The sequence below is a fragment of the Rhinoderma darwinii genome, chromosome 8, assembly GCF_050947455.1.
Source record: "Rhinoderma darwinii isolate aRhiDar2 chromosome 8, aRhiDar2.hap1, whole genome shotgun sequence".
NCBI lineage: Eukaryota > Metazoa > Chordata > Amphibia > Anura > Rhinodermatidae > Rhinoderma > Rhinoderma darwinii.
This window is the reverse complement of record NC_134694.1, coordinates 116,747,101-116,762,847: the sequence shown is the minus strand read 5'-3', so window position 1 is coordinate 116,762,847 and position 15,747 is coordinate 116,747,101. Positions and strand designations below refer to the sequence as shown.

Below are 15,747 nucleotides of genomic sequence, written 5' to 3'. Positions count from 1 at the left end.
GTCCCCTTATTAACAGCGCACCTTCAACGCTCGCGCCGTCCCCAGAGTCGAGGGGTCGCGCTCCAGGGAACTCACTGTTCAATACACCAAGAGCTCCATTGAGCGGATCAGAGCTACGAGTGACTACTGGATCCCGGGAGAGCCGTGCCCGGCACACAATGTGCCTGCTGTACGGCCTGCGCTCCCCCCTCTGTCTCCTGTGCTAATGATCAACTCCTCTCCCGCTCTGACTATCTCCCCCCCCCCCCCCCCCCGCACACACCGCTCTGCCCCCCCACACCGCTCTTCCCGACGCCTGCCCCCCCCCCCGCAGCTCTGCCCGACGCCTGCCCCCCCCCCCACCGCTCTGCCCGACGCCTGCCCCCCCCCCACACCACTCTGCCCGACGCCTGCCCCCCCCCCCCACACACACACACCGCTCTGCCCGACGCCTGCCCCCCCCACACCACTCTGCCCGACGCCTGCCCCCCCCACGCACACACACCGCTCTGCCCGACGCCTGCCCCCCCCCCACACACACACCGCTCTGCCCGACGCCTGCGCCCCCCCACACACACCACTCTGCCCGACGCCTGCCCCCCCCCACACCGCTCTGCCCCCCCACACCTCTCTGCCCCCCCCACACCGCTCTGCCCGCCTGCCCCCCCCACACCTCTCTGCCCCCCCACCGCTCTGCCCGACGCCTGCCCCCCCCACCGCTCTGTCCGACGCCTGCCCCCCCCCACACCACTCTGCCCGACGCCTGCCCCCCCCCACGCACACACACCACTCTGCCCGACGCCTCCCCCCCCCACCACTCTGCCCGACGCCTGCCCCCCCCCACACACACACACCGCTCTGCCCGACGCCTGCCCCCCCCACACCGCTCTGCCCGACGCCTGCCCCCCCCCCCCCACACACACCGCTCTGCCCGACGCCTGCGCCCCCCCACACACACCGCTCTGCCCGACGCCTGCCCCCCCCACACCGCTCTGCCCGACGCCTGCCCCCCCCACACCGCTCTGCCCCCCCACACCGCTCTGCCCGCCTGCCCCTCCCACACACACCGCTCTGCCCCCCCCACACCTCTCTGCCCCCCCCACACACCGCTCTGCCCCCCCCCACACCGTTCTGCCTGACGCCTGCCCCCCCACACCGCTCTGCCCCCCCACACCTCTCTGCCCCCCCCCCACACCGCTCTGCCCGACGCCTGCCCCCCCCCACACACACCGCTCTGCCCCCCCCCCCACACCGCTCTGCCCGAGGCCTTCCCCCCCACACACACCGCTCTGCCCCCCCCCACACCGCTCTGCCCCCCCCCACACCGCTCTGCCCGACGCCTGCCCACCCCACACACACCGCTCTGCACCCCCCCCCCACACCGCTCTGCCCCCCACACACACCGCTCTGCCCGACGCCTGCCCCCCCCCACACCGCTCTGCCCCCCCACACCGCTCTGCCCCCCACACACCGCTCTGCCCGACGCCTGCCCCCCCACACACACCGCTCTGCCCCCCCCACACTGCTCTGCCCCCCCCATACACACCGCTCTGCCCCCCCACACCACTCTGCCCCCCCACCGCTCTGCCCCCCCCACACCGCTCTGCCCGACGCCTGCCCCCCCACACCGCTTTGCCCCCCCCCACACACCGCTCTGCCCCCCCACACCGTTCTGCCCGACGCCTGCCCCCCCCACACACACCGCTCTGCCCCCCCACACCGCTCTGCCCGACGCCTGCCCCCCCCCACACACCGCTCTGCCCCCCCCTCACCGCTCTGCCCGACGCCTGCCCCCCCACACACACCGCTCTGCCCCCCCCCACCGCTCTGCCCGACGCCTGCCCCCCCACACCGCTCTGCCCGACTCCTGCCCCCCCCCCACACACACACCGCTCTGCCCGACGCCTGCCCCCCCCCCCACACCACTCGGCCCGACGCCTGCCCCCCCCCCACACCGCTCTGCCCGACGCCTGCCCCCCCCACACACCGCTCTGCCCCCCCACACCGCTCTGCCCCCCACACACACCGCTCTGCCCGACGCCTGCCCCCCCCACACCGCTCTGCCCCCCACACCGCTCTGCCCCCCCACACACACCGCTCTGCCCGACGCCTGCACCCCCCACACACCGCTCTGCCCCCCCCCACACCGCTCTGCCCCCACACACACCGCTCTGCCCCCCACACACACCGCTCTGCCCCCCACACACCGCTCTGCCCGACCCCTGCCCCCCACACACACACACCGCTCTGCCCCCCCCACACACACCGCTCTGCCCCCCCCACACACACCGCTCTGCCCCCCACACACCGCTCTGCCCGACGCCTGCCCCCCCCACACACACACCGCTCTGCCCGACCCCTGCCCCCACACACCGCTCTGCCCCCCCCCCCCACACACACCGCTCTGCCCCCCCACACACACACCGCTCTGCCCCCCCCCACACACCGCTCTGCCCCCCCCACACACCGCTCTGCCCCCCCCACACACCGCTCGGCCCGACGCCGCCCCCCACACACCGCTCTGCCCGACGCCTGCCCCCCCCCACCAATCGTAAGCTCAAAGCAGATTTCATCATCAGCACACAAATATAGCCGACAAATCTTTGTTGCAGTCACTATATTCCTGCAAAACCCGGACGTCACGACATGTAATATGGCCGCATGTTCCCCCCTGACGTCATGACAGCTTATATGGCCGCATACTCCCCCGACGTAAAGACAGGCTACATGGCCGCATACTCCCCCCTGACGTCATGACAGGCTATATGGCCGCATGTTCCCTGCAAGGTCAAAATACGGAAGACTTGGGGTATACAGGGTTGCGTTGGGCGCTCATGGAAATCAGAGGAAAATGATCATCTCATACGGAGAAACTGCGACTAACAAATACCAGTGGGAGAGGCCGGACAATCGTTCAAGGGATTTGGGGGCTAATTATGTCATTGGGGCCTGAAGCATCCTGTGCCTCGTGTCTCCTCGCCGGCCTAGGATGCAAAGATTATCGCTAGCGATTTTACAATCGTTGCTAATGATCCTTATATCTAAACCGTATTCTTCATTCCGGCTGCACGGTGACCTTTGCCTCACATCTGGAGACGGAGCGGGCGCAACATGACGGACATATACGAGAATCCATCCCTGTAATCCACGACACAGGCACCTGGTATCACTGTGCGGCCGGGCCTTAAAGGGGTTGTCCACTCAAAAAACCACTGCACATACGACCATTTATCATGGGGGGTGGACACTGTTAGCCGGAGCGGCTCCTGCTCTGGAGGACTCAACACAATCTTATATGACACGGCTGAGAATAGACTTTAATGGGCGACCTACACGCCAAACTACTGAGGAATGAAAGGGCAACAGCTCCAGTACACAAAACACAGCGAGACATGGGGGAAAATCGCAGAAATCATGGACAGACAGATGAGAAGCCTGAAGACCCAAAGAGAAGGAGAATCACGTGGTGACCAAAAGACAACAAATAATGATATTAATAGTAATAATATATATGGGGGGTCTATTCACCCTCAGAATTTTCGTTGTCCATTTAGAAGGAATCTGGTTCACAGCCTGTATTATACTCCAGAGCTGCAGTCACAATTCTGCTGCTTGCCATTGGAAACAGTCAGCAATCTTGTTGACAAACACACACAAGACAGCTTGGCGGAGCTCTTATAAAGTCTGGTGTAAAGGGGAAACTTCCCAGAATGCAAAACATCAGATAAAGCTCTGTGTAGACAATGAACAAGCAGGGAATCCTTGCAGATTTCAGCTCTCAAGACTGCAATATTGTGAATGCAGTAACTCAGGATCAGTACAGGATAAGTAATGTAATGTATGTACACAGTGACTCCACCAGCAGAATAGTGAGTGCAGCTCTGGAGTATAATACAGGATATAACTCAGGATCAGTACAGGATAAGTAATGTAATGTATGTACACAGTGACTCCACCAGCAGAATAGTGAGTGCAGCTCTGGAGTATAATATAGGATGTAACTCAGGACCAGTACAGGATAAGTAATGTCATGTATGTACACAGTGACTCCATCAGCAGAATAGTGAGTGCAGCTCTGGAGTATAATACAGGATGTAACTCAGGATCAGTACAGGATAAGTAATGTAATGTATGTACACAGTGACTCCACCAGCAGAATAGTGAGTGCAGCTCTGGAGTATAATACAGGATGTAACTCAGGATCAGTACAGGATAAGTAATGTAATGTATGTACACAGTGACTCCACCAGCAGAATAGTGAGTGCAGCTCTGGAATATAATACAGGATGTCACTCAGGATCAGTACAGGATAAGTAACGTAATGTATGTACACAGTGACTCCACCAGCAGAATAGTGAGTGCAGCTCTGGTGTATAATACAGGATGTAACTCAGGATCAGTACAGGATAAGTAATGTAATGTATGTACACAGTGACTCCACCAGCAGAATAGTGAGTGCTGCTCTGGAGTAGAATACAGGATGTAACTCAGGATCAGTACAGGATAAGTAATGTAATGTATGTACACAGTGACTCCTCCAGCAGAATAGTGAGTGCAGCTCTGGAGTATAATACAGGATGTAACTCAGGATCAGTACAGGGTAAGTAATGTAATGTATGTACACAGTGACTCCACCAGCAGAATAGTGAGTGCAGCTCCAGGATATAACACAGGATGTAACTCAGGATCAGTACAAGATATTAATAGGGGTAGTAACCTAGCTTTTCCTAGACACTCAACTACGGCAGGAATACTAGAGCCAGGAGAATGCACTATAACATAACTAGGCCATTTTTCCATTCATTGTTCTAGGAAAGCGCAATGACAACCCATATTGGTAAACACCCAGCTTTCCCAGAAACAGATAAAACTGAAAACCGGTTGGATAACATCTATAACAACATGACAGTAGAGGACGACTCAAGGACTAATACTGAAAGGTTATTTTCTCAATTCAGGAGTGGGGGGTGCTCTGTAATCTGGTGACAGAACGTCTAATGAACGCAGCCCTACAATGAGAACAGATTACAAGCCGTAAGCCACACAATTAATCAATACCCACAAGAGAAATGCACGTCGAGTGCCGTCACAGTGGATGTTGAGAGTCATCCACGGACACCTCCAGTCCATGACAAGGGGGCATTACTGCTGTCACACGGGAGTCGTCAGGGAACGTGGCCTGATCTGTGGGCAAGGAGCCCCCAGGAACATCCTGGAAACATTAGAATTAGGGCAGAGAACGCAGCTTCCTCCGCTACATCAAGCCTTCATACCTGGGGCTATCACTCTTACAGGGGTAGTCCCAGATCAACGACCCATTACCATATGCCCTAGTTGGACTTATAGAGGTAACAGACGTGGGTAGGGCAATTGATCAATCCACCACCCCCTCCCCAATAAGCCAAGAGACAATGCACGGGGGCTCTTATGGTAATAGACGGGTATCATGTAATGCTGCAGGAGCAATGATCACTTACAGGGACCTCTGCAATAACGATCCCGGCATGGGGACCCTCCGTGATCAGCCAATGAGGGACCGAAAAACCACTGACTAGGTTAGTGCATTGGGGAATTGCATGAATAGCAATTCCATAACGTGTATTGTTGGAGTTAATTCCTTTACTAAATGAGAATCGCAGCTTCGCAATTAGAGATGAGGATAGATAGATAGATAGATAGATAGATAGATAGATAGATAGATAGATAGATAGATAGATAGATAGATAGATAGATAGATAGATAGATAGATAGATAGATAGATAGATAGATAGATAGATATGAGATAGATAGATATGAGATAGATAGATAGATAGATAGATAGATAGATAGATAGATAGATAGATAGATAGATAGATAGATAGATAGATAGATAGATAGATAGATAGATAGATAGATAGATAGATAGATAGATAGATAGATAGATAGATATGAGATAGATAGATATGAGATAGATAGATAGATAGATAGATAGATAGATAGATAGATAGATAGATAGATAGATAGATAGATAGATAGATAGATAGATAGATAGATAGATAGATTCCCAGAACAGAGGTGAAGGGTTTGATCTTCCCACAGTCCTCTCGCCCTATTATTGAGGGTCAGATAATCAGTATATGCTGTGGAATTGTTATTTATGCAATTACTTTAAAATCTAAGATCAACTAACTAATTAGTCCGAATTCAGATGACCGCGGTATATGTTCGTTAAAACAGCGGCCATCACACGGCTGCATGTATTTCAATGGGGCTGTTCACGCGGCTGTTGTTTCAACGCACCGTGTGAAGGGTCCGTTGAAATACAGAACATGTCCTATTTTCTTCCGTTTCCACGGATCCCTCAATAGACTCAAGTCTATGAGGCATCCGTGAAAGCGGGTAACGCACGGGTGCACTCGTTTGTGTGAATCTGGCCTAAGGAGCAGGAATAATAGTATGGGGGTCCCATGACACAGCGTTCAATATCTATTAGGAATATTCCAGCTGTTCCTCACTAGAGACATTAAACTCCCTGCCACTGCTGCGGCGCCCCCGGGGGGGTCAGGAAGTTCGAGCGTTGACCTTGTGGAGTCTTCGCGTTCTGACCACACAAGATAAATAAATGTGTCATTAATTGAATGTTTTTGTATCCTATTTTATATTCTGATCGGTATCCCCCCCCCCCCCCCATATAACAGATCACTGATGACTGCGCTTCTGTCCGGCCTGCAGTGACTTGTTGTTCTACTCATCGCGTTTCCATCCCCTTTTATTCTTCCCGCTGGCCGGGAGGACGGGGTGGCGCCTCCAGTTTTACGTCCAGAGGTCAGGAGGTCATAGTGCTTAGTAGGAGAAGCCATGGCCAGTGCCCTGAATGGATGGGGTTAAGCTGCGATTACACACGATTTTTCCTACAACGCCGGCAGATAACAATTATTGTACCGATACGCTGCGCACGTTCGGTGTCGCGGAACGCGCTCAATTGTGACGACGGTTTTGCAGCGCTTTGCCCAGATGTTACATTGCTGTGAATGGCACAGGATTTAAAAAATAAAGCAGCGCACGTCCTGTGCCGCGCAGGTTTGACCGCACATTTTCTTCAATTGGAGAAAATCAGCGGCAGGTAAAACCGAATGTGTAATGCACGCAAGCGAATTACGAGATAAACAACGGTCTGTGGGGCGATACTGCACCCCCTATGCCTCTACGAAGGGGTTTATTTCTATCGGATTGATATGAAACCTGACAATTGTGGCATGTCCCATCAGGAGGCGGATTACGGAGAATATTTCCATAATATGGCGCTGTACGGCGAAGCCACGACAGTGCACTGAATTCCTGCAGCTGCGTATGACAGAGCCGCAGGGACCTGTGTGCTGCCGTTCACATGTAGCGGAGATTTTCCGCTGCAGATTTTGCCGTATATCCACTGCAATGGTTACCTGCGGAATTCCTCCTTTGTATTGCAGCAGCCGTGACAAAAAATCTGCGACATCTAAATCCACCCGAAAAAGTTTATACATGTATTTTTTTTCTCCTACTGAAATCAATGGCGTGACGGGACGAGCCTGGTGAGAATGGCACCGTGCGTCTTGAATGTAAGGCCCTGTTCACATTGAGTGTTTTGGCGCTGATTTTGACGCGGAAACCACATAGGAATCAGCGCAAAAAAAATGGCTCCCCACCCCCAATTTTGAGGGAGATTTTGACCTGCATGCGCTTTTTTTGCTGCGGTTTTCGTCCTTTGAAGCGAACGCAAGGACCGCGGGCAAAAAGACGCTCAAACTAGCACCGCGTGTTTTGTTTGCCTCCCATTGATTTCAATGGGCGGCAGAGGCGTTTGTTTACTCTGGCGGCTTTTAACCGCTCACGGCGAAAAAGTGGCATGTCCTTTTTTGTCGCGGTTCCGTCTCTGACCTCCCATCGAAATCAACGGGAGGCAAAAGAAAGCCTGCGGTGCTCGCTTGAGCGTTTTTTGCCCGCGGTCCTTGCATTAGCTTCAAAGGCCGCAAGCGAAAGATCATCAAAAACCGCAGCAAAAAAAGCGCAGGCAGGTCAAAGTCTGCCTCAAAATTCCTGAAGGAATTACGAGGCAGATTTTATTCTGCCTGCAAAAAAAACTCAGTGTGAACAGGGCCTAAGGCCTAGTTCACGCAGTGTTTTTTGGTGCCGATTTTGAAGCGGAAACCGCGCCAAAAAACGGTTGAAATCGCCTCCCATTGATTTAAAAAAAGCGACCTGCTCTTTCATTAGGTGTTTCTGTCTCTGACCCCCCTTTGACAGTAATGGGAGGCAGAGAAAGCGGTTTCCATTGCGTTTTTTGCCTGCGGCGCTCAATGGCCGCGGCCAAACAACGCTGCAAAAAGAGTGCCGGCAGGTTGCTGAAGGAATTTTGAGGCAGATTTTTCTGCCTGCAAAAAACTGTGTGAACATAACCTAAGGGTATCGGAGTGTCCTGCATTATATTATTTACAAAAGAAAATCCTAATAATAAATAAAATAATATAAAAACATTTTATAAGTAACAATAACAAACTCCTAATAATAGGATTATTTAGGTCATGATGAAGTCTTATGTATTTGGATATTACCGCTCTAATCTAATAATATTGTGAACGTATAATAGACACAAAATCGTATAGAAGAAAAGTAATAGAAGTGTGAATAGACGCCGCTCGGCATACTCTACAGGAACGCCGCGCCGGGAAGAGGCAAACCAATAATAAGGACGGGTGATTAAAGCTTTAATTAAACTCAAAAGCAAATAAACGGCAGAGCGAGGAGGAACAGCAGCATCAGTTCTACGTGAGACGCTCGCTCACCATACTCCGCTGCCACATTAGTCACACAGATACAAGGAGGCCGCGGTCAGAAGTTTATAATCTGCTGCGGAGCGGCGAAAGAAATCTCAATAGAAAAGCGTACGTTTTCTTTTTCCTGCCTTTAAAATATTTAGGACTGGAACGGCACATTATGTTGTTTACAACGTCCTCCCACGAGCTGCGGCGCTGCAACGTTACCAGAAACCAGCTGAGCCGCTCCTGAAGCCAGGCACTACAACCCGAGAGGCTGCACTACACAGCACGGAGCGGACGCACCGATCAATGAGGTCATCTATGCAGATTACCCTGTATAATAACCCCAGAGTCCTTCCCCAGGGAATACATTATAATATGAGGCGTAATGGTGATGTCATAGGGTGTCGTAGAACGTACAGGACACAATGCTACAATAGTATAACGTAAAACGATACAAAAGAAATTCATCCTGTAAATTGCTTTCAATATAAAATGTAACATAATATATACTGTGCATTCCCTTAAAGGAGACATGACTCACACAAGACGCCTACAGAGCATGATAACGACCCTGTATAATCACCTCTGGGGACGTATACAATATTACACTTGTGTCCGCAGATCTCCTGCCGGGTTCAGGAAGGAAAATCCGGCACGGGGGAAGGGGTTGGTGGTTAACAGAGCGTTGCGCCCCCTCTCGGGTGGACCCCTGACATGTTTCTATGACGTGTGAAACGATGAGGTGGGATTCCCCCTTTAAGTTCCCCCGTGCATGTAGAATAGAACACCGGTCTTTGAAGTGAACATAATCCTTATTACAAGCTGCGAATGCAGAATTACCCGTCATTACTGACACGCAGCGACACAGCCGACCTCAGCAGCCGGCGCAGTCACATAATCACTCTGCTCACCTATGTGCCCGCATCATCATCATCATCATCATACCTGCATCACTGTCAGCACGGCGTCCTATTTATAACACACACGACTTTATTGCCCCCCAGTGGAAGATGCTGCATCCTCGAACCTTGCACCCTTTATATGCCCATGGTGTGCCCGTCACAGACGTCTACAGAGAGGATGATAGGACTTCCCCACCCGGTGACCTACACACTACGATAAACCCCCCAACATGACGTCTACGTGACCAAACGCTCCGTGTCGGAGTTACGGCTCGGGCGCATTACAGGCAGCAGTGATGGACATTAATTTGAGGAGTTGTTGGGGGTCACAACTCACGCCCCCCTCCCCCCTCCCGACCGTGTGACTAATCTACAGGTAACAAATAATTTGGGACTCCGACTTTATGCGTTTATTAAGGCAAAACCCCTTTACAAAGCCACGCAAGATCCAGCGGGGACCCTGAACTCATCACAAAAGTGGGCGTCCTTTGTGTCCTATTTACCGAAGGGAAATGTACGGGGACTGGCACTCTCCAGTAACAGCGTGCCCACCGCTTATCTGCAAATTGGGGTCACAGACCCTCGTTCTCTGGATTCTCGGGGGTCCTAGCCAAAATCGACATATGGAGAGGTTTTACCCACCATAGGGTGTCAACAGGTGACGTCATAAAACCGGGATCAGTTGGGGACCGACCCTGTTAATTGAACGGCCACCGACAAGCATAAGACAGAGGCTAAATCTGCGCCAACGGCTGGCGAGGAAGTTGGTACGAATCAGTGGGGGGGGGGGTTAGGTCATAAAATACGACGGTGGGAAAACCCCTTTAAGGTGAAACTCCGTCAACTACAAACCGGGTCTGGGTTACAAAACATTGTGACTACAGGAGTAATGATATTTACTAACCAGAGTTCCCATAATCGTTACATCTACGGTACTTCTCATACGCGCTATATCTCCGTCGTTATTGGTCAATGCTACAATCATAGAGCGCAAGCGGCAGAGGATAGTACACACGCAGCAGTCTCGCACGTGAATCGAGCCCAGCATACTAACGATCGCTGCGTGTATGTCCCTTTAAAAAAAAAAAAATATTGTAATGATGCTCGGATGGGGGGGGGGCAGATCCTGCTTTAGCGATGGGCTGAGAATTTCCCACGTAAGGCGATATTTACGTGCTACGACTGGAACGATAGATATCTGTTGTGGTATTTAAAGGGGAAATCGCACCTAATTGTATTTTCCGCCATGACCGATACAAGGACCCCGGCGATTCACAAAACGTAAGGCCCAAACTTGTAGTCTGCGTCGCTAAGCGTCGGACTGACCGTATACGAGCCGCCGCTCTGCAAAGAGTGCGGACAAATATATGGAACCTGACGACTTCCCATTGAGAATTACAATGTTACATAACGAAAGCGATCGCGGCGGTGACAATCTCCGAAACGCAACTGTAAAGAAATAACTGCGCTCTACTGTGACAAACGCGCCGTCCCTGTGAACATCGTACGCCATATTGTAATTCTCATCTCAAAAAATCTGAAGCTAAAAAAAAATCTCACGTCCGCAACTTTACCGCACAATTTCACGCACTGCATCGATTCGCAGCTCTCGCCATAAAGTACAAACACGCGACCAACGGGAGAGACGTTCTGTTCAGAACGACAATATTAAGTTCTGCGCTGGATCTCTACGGTTACGGCTTTCAGACGCGGGTGAGATGTGAACGATTGGGTCTTCGGGGTGGAGCGGGGTCTTCAGCCGATCCGTCCACACCTGTATGGGGTTCACCTCCTGGTGGTGGCGACAATGAGACACGATCGTTCACATCAGGCGCAACTGTAAGACGCCATATTGAATCTCCAGTTGATCACATTTTCCATGTCTGAATTATTTTGCGCGTTAGCGATCGCTTCATCGTAGACGCACAGAGATTGGCGCGGACGGCTCATTACCGAAGGCTAGGAATGTACGCCCCATCTCTTTAGTGGGCGACAAGGGGTGACACACTATGATACACCCCGTACACCAGCTGTCCTGATATTATGTCTGTGTATAGGGAGGACATCTCGGGGATATCGTGCACGTATCGTGCCGATGGTGCTGAATATCGCGACAGCAGCCGATCCTTCCCACCTACACCAGTCCTGGACACAGGATCCCCCCGCCGAGGTGATGATTGTGATGGCGGAGTGACACCAACTCCTGCCAAGTGCCCGCAACACCCGAGAGGTGACCTCGCGACACCCGCTGCGGGCGTCCGGCTCCGCGCAGGTAAATACGGAGTTACGGGATGATGCGCAGCCGGGACCCTCAGCTCCTGCACGCCCGACTGTTACCATAGTGACCAGTCACACGGGCGCCGCGGACATCGTTACACCCGAGGGTGACCCGATGTGTGCGCCCGGTGTTACGAAGGTGAGCGGGCGGCGGAGGCATCACTCGAGCACCTCTCACCAGACCCCATGCTATTCCCACGTAAAGAGTGTGCCTGGAATGGGGTGAGCGGGGGCCGAGCTGCAGCTCGGTGGGGGGTTTAAATGTCCGGAGCGTCGGGGACACCCGGGAGAAGGAGGAGGAGAGGGGGGAGAGGTCGCTGGAAGACGCACCTGTTCCGTGACTCCACAATCCAGGATCCGGGGGCTGCGGGTGAGCCGGGTGTCCGCGGTGGGTTCTGCGCCCGGACGAAAACAAGAAGAAGAAGAAGAAGGTTTCGGCGGAGACACTGGCAGCAGCGAGCGAAAGCAGAGAGCCAGGCCGCGCAGGGCGTGACGGGAAGTGTAGTCCGGGCACCGCGCCGCCCACCACTGCCGCCAATGGGGGCCAGACCGGTCGAGAACTACCAGTCCCAGCATGCACCGCGGGCGGCCGGGGGAGAGAGAGAGGAGAGAAAAAAACCGAGCGCAGCGCACACATCCATCCCAGAGACACAGGGAGGAGGACAGCCGTGTGTGACACAACTATACACAACTACACACAAGAGGACAGCAGTGTGTGACACAACTACACACAAGAGGACAGCAGTGTGTGACAAAACTATACACAACTACACACAAGAGGACAGCAGTGTGTGACACAACTACACACAAGAGGACAGCCGTGTGTGACACAACTATATACAACTACACACAAGAGGACAGCAGTGTGTGACACAACTATAGACAAGAGGACAGCCGTGTGTGACACAACTATACACAACTACGCACAAGAGGACAGCAGTGTGTGGCACAACTATACACAAATACACACAAGAGGACAGCAGTGTGTGACACAACTACACACAAGAGGACAGCAGTGTGTGACAACTATAGACAAGAGGACAGCCGTGTGTGACACAACTATACACAACTACGCACAAGAGGACAGCAGTGTGTGACACAACTACACACAAGAGGACAGCAGTGTGTGTGACAACTATACACAACTACACACAAGAGGACAGCAGTGTGTGACACAACTATACACAACTACACACAAGAGGACAGCAGTGTGTGACAACTACACACAAGAGGACAGCAGTGTGTGACACAACTATAGACAAGAGGACAGCCGTGTGTGACACAACTATACACAACTACGCACAAGAGGACAGCAGTGTGTGACACAACTATACACAACTACACACAAGAGGACAGCAGTGTGTGACACAACTATACACAACTACACACAAGAGGACAGCAGTGTGTGACACAACTACACACAAGAGGACAGCAGTGTGTGACATCTATACACAACTACACACAAGAGGACAGCAGTGTGTGACACAACTACACACAAGAGTACAGCAGTGTGTGACAACTACACACAGGAGGACAGCAGTGTGTGACACAACTACACACAAGAGGACAGCAGTGTGTGACAACTATACACAACTACACACAGGAGGGCAGCAGTGTGTGACACAACTATACACAACTACACACAGGAGGACAGCAGTGTGTGACACAACTACACACAGGAGGACAGCAGTGTGTGACACAACTATACACAACTACACACAGGAGGACAACTGTGTGTGACACAACTACACAGGACAGCAGTGTGTGACACAACTACACAGGAGGACAGCAGTGTGTGACACAACTATACACAACTACACACAGGAGGACAGCCGTGTGTAACAACTATACACAAGAGGACAGAAGTGTGACAACTATACACAACTACACACAGGAGGACAGCAGTGTGTAACACAACTACACACAGGACAGCAGTGTGTGACACAACTATACAAAACTACACACAGGAGGACAACTGTGTGTGACACAACTACACAGGACAGCAGTGTGTGACACAACTACACAGGAGGACAGCAGTGTGTGACACAACTATACACAACTACACACAGGAGGACAGCTGTGTGTAACAACTATACACAAGAGGACAGAAGTGTGACACAACTATACACAACTACACACAGGACAGCAGTGTGACACAACTACACACAGGAGGACAGCAGTGTGACACAACTATACACAACTACACACTGGAGGACAGCAGTGTGTGACACAACTATACAAAACTACACACAGGAGGACAACTGTGTGTGACACAACTACACAGGACAGCAGTGTGTGACACAACTACACAGGAGGACAGCAGTGTGTGACACAACTATACACAACTACACACAGGAGGACAGCTGTGTGTAACAACTATACACAAGAGGACAGAAGTGTGACACAACTATACACAACTACACACAGGACAGCAGTGTGACACAACTACACACAGGAGGACAGCAGTGTGACACAACTATACACAGGAGGACAGCAGTGTGACAACTATACACAACTACACACAGGAGGACAGCAGTGTGACAACTATTCACAACTACACAGGACAGCAGTGTGACACAACTACACACAGGAGGACAGCAGTGTGACAACTATACACAACTACACACAGGAGGACAGCAGTGTGACAACTATTCACAACTACACAGGACAGCAGTGTGACAACTACACACAGGAGGACAGCAGTGTGACACAACTACACATAGGAGGACAGCAGTGTGACACAATTATACACAACTACTCACAGGACAGAGGTGTGACAACTATACACAACTACACACAGGACAGCAGTGTGACAACTATACACGGGGACAGCAGTGTGACACAACTACACACAGGACAGCAGTGTGACACAACTATTCACAACTACACACAGGAGGACAGAAGTGTGACACAACTATACACTACACACAGGACAGCAGTGTGACACAACTACACACAGAAGGACAGCAGTATGACACAACTATACACAACTACACACAGGAGGACAGCAGTGTGACAACTATTCACAACTACACAGGACGACAGCAGTGTGACACAACTACACACAGGAGGACAGCAGTGTGACACAACTACACACAGGAGGACAGCACTGTGACACAACTACACACAGGAGCACAGCAGTGTGACACAATTATACACAACTACTCACAGGACAGCAGTGTGACAACTATACACAACTACACACAGGACAGCGGTGTGACAACTATACACGGGGACAGCAGTGTGACACAACTACACACAGGACAGCAGTGTGACACAACTACACACAGGAGGACAGCAGTCTGACAACTATACACAACTACACACAGGAGGACAGCAGTGTGTGACACAACTATACAAAACTACACACAAGAGGACAGCTGTGTGTGACACAACTACACACAGGAGGACAGCAGTGTGTGACACAACTACACAGGAGGACAGCAGTGTGTGACACAACTATACACAACTACACACATGAGGACAGCAGTGTGACACAACTATACACAACTACACACAGGAGGACAGCAGTCTGACACAACTACACAGGAGGACAGCAGTGTGACACAACTACACACAGGACAGCAGTGTGACAACTATACACAACTACACACAGGACAGCAGTGTGACACAACTATACACAGGGGGAAAGCAGTGTGACACAACTACACACAGGACAGCAGTGTGACAACTATACACAACTACACACAGGAGGACAGCAGTCTGACAACTATACACAACTACACACAGGAGGACAGCAGTGTGTGACACAACTATACAAAACTACACACAGGAGGACAGCTGTGTGTGAC

The 15,747-nt window shown here is 52.0% G+C and overlaps 1 protein-coding gene across 3 annotated transcripts in view; it reads right to left on the bottom strand.

Annotated features, from left to right (window-relative positions):
- BCORL1 (BCL6 corepressor like 1) overlaps nt 1-12,451 on the bottom strand; it is a 48,597-nt gene extending 36,146 nt beyond the window's left edge. For 2 of the 3 annotated variants that reach the window (XM_075836584.1, XM_075836585.1), the window contains exon 1: nt 22-188. The gene's annotated coding sequence lies outside the window, so the exon portion shown is untranslated. Of the gene's footprint in view, nt 1-21; nt 189-12,265 lie in introns of those variants that run through there. The other variant, XM_075836586.1, reaches the window with a different exon arrangement.
- Nucleotides 12,452-15,747: the final 3,296 nt, after the last annotated feature.